The sequence below is a fragment of the Tribolium castaneum genome, unplaced genomic scaffold, assembly GCF_031307605.1.
Source record: "Tribolium castaneum strain GA2 unplaced genomic scaffold, icTriCast1.1 ptg000081l, whole genome shotgun sequence".
NCBI classification, from domain to species: domain Eukaryota; kingdom Metazoa; phylum Arthropoda; class Insecta; order Coleoptera; family Tenebrionidae; genus Tribolium; species Tribolium castaneum.
Genome location: NW_026986678.1, coordinates 2,501 through 12,500, shown reverse-complemented (window position 1 = coordinate 12,500; position 10,000 = coordinate 2,501). Strand labels below are relative to the sequence as shown.

The 10,000-nt window shown below is 41.0% G+C and overlaps 2 non-coding genes and 1 pseudogene across 2 annotated transcripts; all 3 read left to right on the top strand.

Annotated features, from left to right (window-relative positions):
- Positions 1-4,187: 4,187 nt before the first annotated feature.
- LOC135267708 (small subunit ribosomal RNA) lies at positions 4,188-6,110 on the top strand. The gene has a single exon (XR_010336094.1). It is a non-coding gene; the product is annotated as a small subunit ribosomal RNA (ribosomal RNA).
- Positions 6,111-8,172: 2,062 nt separating this feature from the next.
- On the top strand, positions 8,173-8,329 carry LOC135267706 (5.8S ribosomal RNA). The gene has a single exon (XR_010336092.1). It is a non-coding gene; the product is annotated as a 5.8S ribosomal RNA (ribosomal RNA).
- A 477-nt stretch (positions 8,330-8,806) lies between these two features.
- The window catches only part of LOC135267715 (large subunit ribosomal RNA), a pseudogene marked incomplete at its 3' end in the record, with an annotated part of 3,694 nt that continues 2,500 nt past the window's right edge, over positions 8,807-10,000 (top strand).

Here is a 10,000-nt window from a genome sequence, read left to right as displayed (position 1 = left end):
CGTTCATTTGACTTTGTACATAGTACAGACGAAGTACGACGTTTGCGAAGTACGGCACTCAAAATCGTGATTTTCATGTACGACGTTTATTTGCACGTCCTGCCGACTGCGACGGAGTACAGCGTTCAATTGACTTTGTACATAGTACAGACGAAGTACGACGTTTGCGAAGTACGGCACTCAAAATCGTGATTTTCTTGTACGACGTTTATTTGCACGTGCTGTCGACTGCGACGAAGTTAAGCGTTCATTTGACTTTGTACATAGTACAGACGAAGTACGACGTTTTCGAAGTACGGCACTCAAAATCGTGATTTTCTTGTACGACGTTTATTTGCACGTGCTGCCGACTGCGACGGAGTACAGCGTTCAATTGACTTTGTGCATAGTACAGACGAAGTACGACGTTTGCGAAGTACGGCACTCAAAATCATGATTTTCTTGTAAGACGTTTATTTGCAGTTGCTTCCGACTGCGACGAAGTACAGCGTTCAATTGACTTTGTACATAGTACAGACGAAGTACGACGTTTGCGAAGTACGGCACTCAAAATCATGATTTTCTTGTAAGACGTTTATTTGCAGTTGCTTCCGACTGCGACGAAGTACAGCGTTCAATTGACTTTGTACATAGTACAGACGAAGTACGACGTTTGCGAAGTACGGCACTCAAAATCATGATTTTCTTGTAAGACGTTTACTTGCAGTTGCTTCCGACTGCGACGAAGTACAGCGTTCAATTGACTTTGTACATAGTACAGACGAAGTACGACGTTTGCGAAGTACGGCACTCAAAATCGTGATTTTCATGTACGACGTTTATTTGCACGTCCTGCCGACTGCGACGGAGTACAGCGTTCAATTGACTTTGTACATAGTACAGACGAAGTACGACGTTTGCGAAGTACGGCACTCAAAATCGTGATTTTCTTGTACGACGTTTATTTGCACGTGCTGTCGACTGCGACGAAGTTAAGCGTTCATTTGACTTTGTACATAGTACAGACGAAGTACGACGTTTTCGAAGTACGGCACTCAAAATCGTGATTTTCTTGTACGACGTTTATTTGCACGTGCTGCCGACTGCGACGGAGTACAGCGTTCAATTGACTTTGTGCATAGTACAGACGAAGTACGACGTTTGCGAAGTACGGCACTCAAAATCATGATTTTCTTGTAAGACGTTTATTTGCAGTTGCTTCCGACTGCGACGAAGTACAGCGTTCAATTGACTTTGTACATAGTACAGACGAAGTACGACGTTTGCGAAGTACGGCACTCAAAATCATGATTTTCTTGTAAGACGTTTATTTGCAGTTGCTTCCGACTGCGACGAAGTACAGCGTTCAATTGACTTTGTACATAGTACAGACGAAGTACGACGTTTGCGAAGTACGGCACTCAAAATCATGATTTTCTTGTAAGACGTTTACTTGCAGTTGCTTCCGACTGCGACGAAGTACAGCGTTCAATTGACTTTGTACATAGTACAGACGAAGTACGACGTTTGCGAAGTACGGCACTCAAAATCATGATTTCTTTGTACGACGTTTATTTGCACTTGCTGTCGACTGCGACGAGGTTTAGCGTTCACTTGACTTTGTACATAGTATAGACGAAGTACGACGTTTGCGAAGTACGGCACTCAAAATCGTGATTTTCTTGGTACGACGTTTATTCGCACGTGCTGCCGACTGCGACGAAATGCAGCGTTCATAGTACAAACGAAGTACGACGTTCACAAAGTGATGAAGTAAAAACGTAAACAATAAATAATAATAATGCAACCCACAATACACTAATTGTGTATTAAAATTGCATAACCTACACGAAGTACGACGTTCAAGAATACTAAAGAATTTTATTTGTGTTGTATATAATGAAAAAACAGCAAATTTTTTTGCAAATTACGTATCTGTAAATAAATGTAAACATTTAGCAACTAATCAAAATTGTTTTTTTTGCCTAGATATTAAAGTAAAACATAAAAATACATTAAATTTATAAAATGCAACCCGCAGCACACTAGATCTGCATTAATATTGCATAACCTTCACGAAGTACGACGTCCAAAAATATTAATTTTTTTTTATATTGAGGTTAAAAGTGAGAAAACATAAATTAATAATAATGCAACCTGCAATACACTTAATGTGTACTGATCTTGCATAACCTTCACGAAGTACTACGTTCAAATATAAATTAATATTATTGTGACCCGCAATACACTAAATTTGTATCAATTATTGCATAACCTACACGAAGTACGACGTTCAAGAATATTAAAGAATTTTATTTGTGTTGTATATAATAAAAAAACAGCAAATTTTTTTGCAAATTACGTATCTGTAAATAAATGTAAACATTCAGCAACTAATCAAAAGTGTTTTTTTGCCTAGACCATTAAAGTAAATCATAAGAATACATTAAATTTATAAAATGCAACCCGCAGCACAACAGATGTGCATCAATATTGCATAACTGTTACGAAGTACGACGTCCAAAAATATTAAATTTTTTTTTATATGAAGGTAAAAAGTGAGAAAACATAAATTAATAATAATGCAACCTGCAATACACTTAATGTGTACTGATGTTGCATAACCTTCACGAAGTACTACGTTCAAATATAAATTAATATTATTGCGACCCGCAATACACTAAATTTGTATCAATATTGCATAACTTACACGAAGTACGACGTTTGAAAATATTAAATGTTTTATTTGTAGTTTGCATATAATAAAAAAAAAAACAAATTTTTATGTAAATTACGTATCTATAAATAAACGTACACATTTAACAATTAAATAAACATAGTATTTTGGCCTAGATATTAAATTAAAACATAAAAATGCATAATATTTATTAAAATGCAACTTGCAATACACCAAATGTGTATTAATATTGCATAACCTTTACGAAGTACGACGTTCACGAAGTACGTCGTTTACGAAGTGCGACGTTTACGAAGTGCGACGTTCACGAAGTACGTCGTTTACGAAGTGCGACGTTCACGAAGTACGTCGTTTACGAAGTGCGACGTTCGCGAAGTACGACGTCTACACATTAGGGCACTCAAAATTATTGTTACGTTGTACGACATTCAGACGTTTCCAACTGCGACTAACTACAGCATTCATTTGACTTTGCACATACGACGAACGAAGTACGACGTTTACGAAGTACGGCGCTTAAAATAATTTTGTTTTTATTAATTAATTATTTTTTTAAAACAAACGTTTTTATAATTAAATTTTATAATGGTTTAAATATAAAATATGACTTTTTTAATATTATCAATATTTAAAATATTTTCTCCCTTTTGTGTGTATGCCTTATAGTTATAGAGCTGTGCGCTTCGGTAGACGTCGCCTGTGGAGCTATGTCAGTGGAGCGGTGCGCACATCCAATACCGAGCGGCCTGCCTCGATCGGTGTCGCGCTGGTATACATATGGTAGTGGTGTGTGTCGATGCGTTGAGTGAGGCGATATGAACGGTGTAACGGTTTAGTCGAAGTTTATCATAAATGACGACGACAAAACGACCGATTATGTATACGTTCTGCATTTGCTTCCAATTTATCGACGTTTATCGCACATTTCCGCTATCGAATTCGAATAGGGCTTTGCTTGCGAGATTGCTTTATTTTGTGATTTTGTGGCTCGCCCAGTTCCCCACAGCGAGATTGCGGATGCGGCAAAACGTATTCTCTTACGTTGGCGGTCCTTATGCAATCAAACTTTGTTGAACTAACAAATGTTTGTGATTTAAACAAACAAAAATAATAAATGCGTCAACTCTCTAATATCCGAGCGAGAATATTTATATAATATTCGTAACGTTTATGGATTCGAAAGAATTTCATAAATTCACGTCGCATTCAATCTTGCGAAGAGTGAAGAGAATGTTTGAACTTTTAAATCGGCAAAGGTAAAAAATAATATTATAAATATTATTATTATGCCTTTATTGACCGATATATGTGTTGTGGTGTTTAACGACTACGACGACGATGATGACGATACATTTATCTCTATATCGTACGAAGAAAAGAAGAAACAGCGTGGCGTTACTTTCTTATATGTTAGATTGTTTCGCACAAACGCGCATATTCTTCATCTTTATAAACGATGATGATGAGTATTTTATTCTCTCGTCTGTCTCAAAAAACACAAAAACACAGTTCCCTGGTTGATCCTGCCAGTAGTCATATGCTTGTCTCAAAGATTAAGCCATGCATGTCTCAGTACAAGCCAAATTAAGGTGAAACCGCGAAAGGCTCATTAAATCAGTTATGGTTCCTTAGATCGTACCCACATTTACTTGGATAACTGTGGTAATTCTAGAGCTAATACATGCAAACAGAGCTCCGACCGGAGACGGAAGGAGCGCTTTTATTAGATCAAAACCAATCGGTGGCGGTTTCGCCGTCATCGTACAACTTGGTGAATCTGAATAACTTTACGCTGATCGCACGGTCTCGCACCGGCGACGCATCTTTCAAATGTCTGCCTTATCAACTGTCGATGGTAGGTTCTGCGCCTACCATGGTTGTAACGGGTAACGGGGAATCAGGGTTCGATTCCGGAGAGGGAGCCTGAGAAACGGCTACCACATCCAAGGAAGGCAGCAGGCGCGCAAATTACCCACTCCCGGCACGGGGAGGTAGTGACGAAAAATAACGATACGGGACTCATCCGAGGCCCCGTAATCGGAATGAGTACACTCTAAACCCTTTAACGAGGATCAATTGGAGGGCAAGTCTGGTGCCAGCAGCCGCGGTAATTCCAGCTCCAATAGCGTATATTAAAGTTGTTGCGGTTAAAAAGCTCGTAGTCGAATTTGTGTCCCGCGCCGCCGGTTCATCGTTCGCGGTGTTAACTGGCGTTTCGCGGGACGTCCTGCCGGTGGGCTTAGCTCGAGAGGGCGGCCCAACTCAATCCCGCCGCGGTGCTCTTCATTGAGTGTCGAGGTGGGCCGGCACGTTTACTTTGAACAAATTAGAGTGCTTAAAGCAGGCTAAAACTTCGCCTGAATACTGTGTGCATGGAATAATGGAATAGGACCTCGGTTCTATTTTGTTGGTTTTCGGAACCCCGAGGTAATGATTAATAGGAACGGATGGGGGCATTCGTATTGCGACGTTAGAGGTGAAATTCTTGGATCGTCGCAAGACGGACAGAAGCGAAAGCATTTGCCAAAAACGCTTTCATTGATCAAGAACGAAAGTTAGAGGTTCGAAGGCGATCAGATACCGCCCTAGTTCTAACCATAAACGATGCCAGCTAGCGATCCGCCGACGTTCCTCCGATGACTCGGCGGGCAGCTTCCGGGAAACCAAAGCTTTTGGGTTCCGGGGGAAGTATGGTTGCAAAGCTGAAACTTAAAGGAATTGACGGAAGGGCACCACCAGGAGTGGAGCCTGCGGCTTAATTTGACTCAACACGGGAAACCTCACCAGGCCCGGACACCGGAAGGATTGACAGATTGAGAGCTCTTTCTTGATTCGGTGGGTGGTGGTGCATGGCCGTTCTTAGTTGGTGGAGCGATTTGTCTGGTTAATTCCGATAACGAACGAGACTCTAGCCTGCTAAATAGGCGTATTTCGACATCCCAAATGCCGGCTGGAGCCGGGTTCGCCCGGTCTCTATGTGCGGTTTTTACTGTCGGCGTACAAACAATTCTTCTTAGAGGGACAGGCGGCTTCTAGCCGCACGAGATTGAGCAATAACAGGTCTGTGATGCCCTTAGATGTTCTGGGCCGCACGCGCGCTACACTGAAGGAATCAGCGTGTCCTCCCTGACCGAGCGGTCCGGGTAACCCGCTGAACCTCCTTCGTGCTAGGGATTGGGGCTTGCAATTGTTCCCCATGAACGAGGAATTCCCAGTAAGCGCGAGTCATAAGCTCGCGTTGATTACGTCCCTGCCCTTTGTACACACCGCCCGTCGCTACTACCGATTGAATGATTTAGTGAGGTCTTCGGACCGGTGCGCGGTGGCGTTTCGACGTTGCCGATGTTGCTGGGAAGATGACCAAACTTGATCATTTAGAGGAAGTAAAAGTCGTAACAAGGTTTCCGTAGGTGAACCTGCGGAAGGATCATTAACGTGTAAATGTTGTTGTTTAGTTGTCACACATACACACACATTTTGTCTGTGCTGATCAACAAAAAACACACATACATACACTATTCGTATGATGATCAATTCTCATACAAAATTCTTTATTATGCGTCGAACGGAAAAGCAACAACGGGTCGTCTTGCATTAAGCGGATCTGTTGTTACGTTTTTCGATTTATTTTATAAATCGATTGTAAACGTGCCGTAAACGACGTTTTCAAAGAATTTTTTCGAACATTAACACGAATCAATATTGTCGAAAGATGGTTATGTGCTAACGTTTTATTATTGCTTTCGCAGTGCCGGTCTTAGCGTATTTCCATCATCGTATTCGCTTCGAAAAAAAGTACTAATACACAGTGGTGGTGTATAATTAATGTGCAAGAGATGTTGTTGTTGTTGTTGTAGTATTTGTATATGGTTGGAGTTATTTATAATAACAAACAAGAATGAATGAATGAATAATAATGGTGTCTGCCAATACGATCGTACTTTATGTACACGACTAAAACTTTATACATACAAACCATAATAATAAATAAACTCGAAACAACCAACAACAAAATAATACGCTACTGTACATACAAATACACATTTATACATACCATCATTTTACTTAACCGATGGTGAGTGATGTTTGAAAAATAAACGCTTAGGCTTACGGTTTTGTAAGCCAGTCTTTGCGTATTTTCTTCATCGTATTCGCTTCGGAAAAAAGAAAATAAAGATGGTGTATAATTAATGTGTAAAAGAGATGTTGTAGTTGTAATTTAATTTGTAAATGGTTGGAGTTTATTAATAAATAAAAGGGGCTGTCTATTCGTCTGTACTTTATGTACAAGACTAAAACTTTATACATACAAACCATAATAATAAATAAACTCGAAACAACCAACAACAAAATTAATACGCTACTGTACATACAAATACACATTTATACATACCATCATTTTACTTAACCGATGGTGAGTGATGTTTGAAAAATAAAACGCTTAGGCTTACGGTTTTGTAAGCCAGTCTTTGCGTATTTTCTTCATCGTATTCGCTTCGGAAAAAAGAAAATAAAGATGGTGTATAATTAATGTGTAAAAGAGATGTTGTAGTTGTAATTCAATTTGTAAATGGTTGGAGTTTATTAATAAATAAAAGGGGCTGTCTATTCGTCTGTACTTTATGTACAAGACTACAAAAACGTTTTATAACAATAAAAAGCTCGAAACAACCAATAACAAAATATACTACTACTATACTACTATACATACAAACGCACATTTATAAATACATAAAATCAATTTACTTTATCGATAGTGAGTGATGTTTGGAAAAAAACGCCTTAGGCTTACGGTTTTCGGGTACCTGGGTTCCGCATGCGTCGAAGTAATAATTTACTTTAACGACGCGACGAACCGTAGGAATCTAAATAAAAAAGTTTATTAACTTTTTTAGATTCTGTGGGTTTTAAATGATATACGCCCGACTGACGAAGGAACGTTTTGCACTGCCTGTGCTTTTCTTTTGATTCGTTTTTATGTCGACGGACGTTCTTAGAATGCCCACCAAACGACGTATCACACAAAACACCCTACAATTGTATTGTTTGGTAAATATTGTTGTGATTAAGTTTGCAGCTGTGGCGTTTGTTTGAAGAAAACGTCTGGTTTTTTCGACATATTTTCTATTTAATAAATATACATAATGCTTATCGCAAAAGGAGCAGAGTTTTATAGACAAAGTTGATAGAGAAAAAAAACCTAATAGATATATATATACGTATTTATAAAACGTTAATATCATCGGGTTATTCTTTATGTAAACTTAAACTATAACTGCATACTCTTTTCGATAAGTAGAAACAAATGCCACTTTAATTAAATAAAATATTATAAAATATAACGCCGAACGTTTCTTTCGATTGGTCCGTTTCTCACATATACATCACAATTGTAATAACCTTAAGTAGTTATTTTTGTTGTTGTGTGATGATGAAACGATTTCGATGTGGAACGGTGCGTTATGTAATAATATTTTAAATTTGTTTGAAAAGATTACCCTGAACGGTGGATCACTTGGCTCGTGGGTCGATGAAGAACGCAGCTAATTGCGCGTCAACTTGTGAACTGCAGGACACATGAACATCGACATTTCGAACGCACATTGCGGTCCTCGGATATACTGTTCCCGGACCACTCCTGGCTGAGGGTCGTGTCAATTCAAAGACTGCTCGGTTTTTGTCTTAAACACAGCGCACAATGTTGTGTAGACAATTACGTCGGAGCGTGTTGGGTGCAAATATGACGCGTTACTATTATTGTTAATTGATTGTCGGTTGTCATAATAAAATATTATGCAACGTAGACAACAATAAAAACAATATAAAAAAATAACGCGGCATCCTAAAACGCAATAGCGGCTGACATTCTTATTAGTTTGTTGGTACAAGTTGGTTTAGACGTAGCACGTCCGATATTAAAAAGGCAGCCACAACGCTTAAATTTCGAACGAAGCGATCGTCGTGTCCGAGACGTTAAAGTTGTTTATATGCATATTTTATGCACTATAATTAACAACAACAACATTCTCGCAACGACGTCAGATCGATGTTTGAAATTGTTTGGAGGCAGCCATATAAACGGAATACGTGTAATTATCGTCTGACAAAATAAAGGCAAATTTATATTTGCGACCTCAGAGCAGGTGAGACTACCCGCTGAATTTAAGCATATTATTAAGCGGAGGAAAAGAAACTAACTAGGATTTCCTTAGTAGCGGCGAGCGAACAGGAAAAAGCCCCAGCACTGAATCCCGCGGCCGAAACCGGACGCCGGGAATGTGGTGTTAGGGAGGATCCGTCATCCCGAGATTGTGCGACGCGTCCAAGTCCATCTTGAACGGGGCCACAGCCCATAGAGGGTGCCAGGCCCGTAGTGACCGTTGCCGATAACGGGAGGATCTCTCCTCAGAGTCGGGTTGCTTGAGAGTGCAGCCCTAAGTGGGTGGTAAACTCCATCTAAGGCTAAATATGACCACGAGACCGATAGCGAACAAGTACCGTGAGGGAAAGTTGAAAAGAACTTTGAAGAGAGAGTTCAATAGTACGTGAAACCGTTCAGGGGTAAACCTGAGAAACCCGAAAGGTCGAAAGGGGAGATTCAGCGTGACTCGATAGCGGCGCTAAATGATCGTGCGACCGAACGGCGTACGCGTCGTTCGCGCCTTTTGTTTATGCGAACCGAAGTCGAACGCGTGCACTTCTCCCCCAGTAGGACGTCGCGATCCTTTGGGTGTCGATCTAAGGCCCGCGGTGGAGCCCGTTCGAACGGTTCGCCGTTTCGGACGAACCCGCGGTGTTTCCCGGTCGACTCGCTCGAAGGTATGCATATGGCGCCGGGCCGCTACACAGTTAGCGTCCGACCATTGGCAAGCGCGTTCGTTTATGACGGTAATCGCACCTGGTGTCGGTTCTGTCTACGAATGGCTGTTCGCCAATGAGTTCTCGGACAGACTCGGTTGAAACGCCGATCTGCGACGCTATAGCTTTGGGTACTTTCAGGACCCGTCTTGAAACACGGACCAAGGAGTCCTAGCATGTGCGCGAGTCATTGGGACATGACTAAACCTAAAGGCGCAATGAAAGTGAAAGTTCGTCTTGCACGGACTAAGGGAAGATGGGCGGCCGTTACGGCTGTCGCCCGCACTCCCGGGGCGTCTCATTCTCATTGCGAGAAGAGGCGCACCAAGAGCGTACACGCTGGGACCCCGAAAGATGGTGAACTATGCCTGGGTCAGGACGAAGTCAGGGGAAACCCTGATGGAGGGTCCGTAGCGATTCTGACGTGCAAATCGATCGTCGGAACTGGGTATAGGGGCGAAAGAC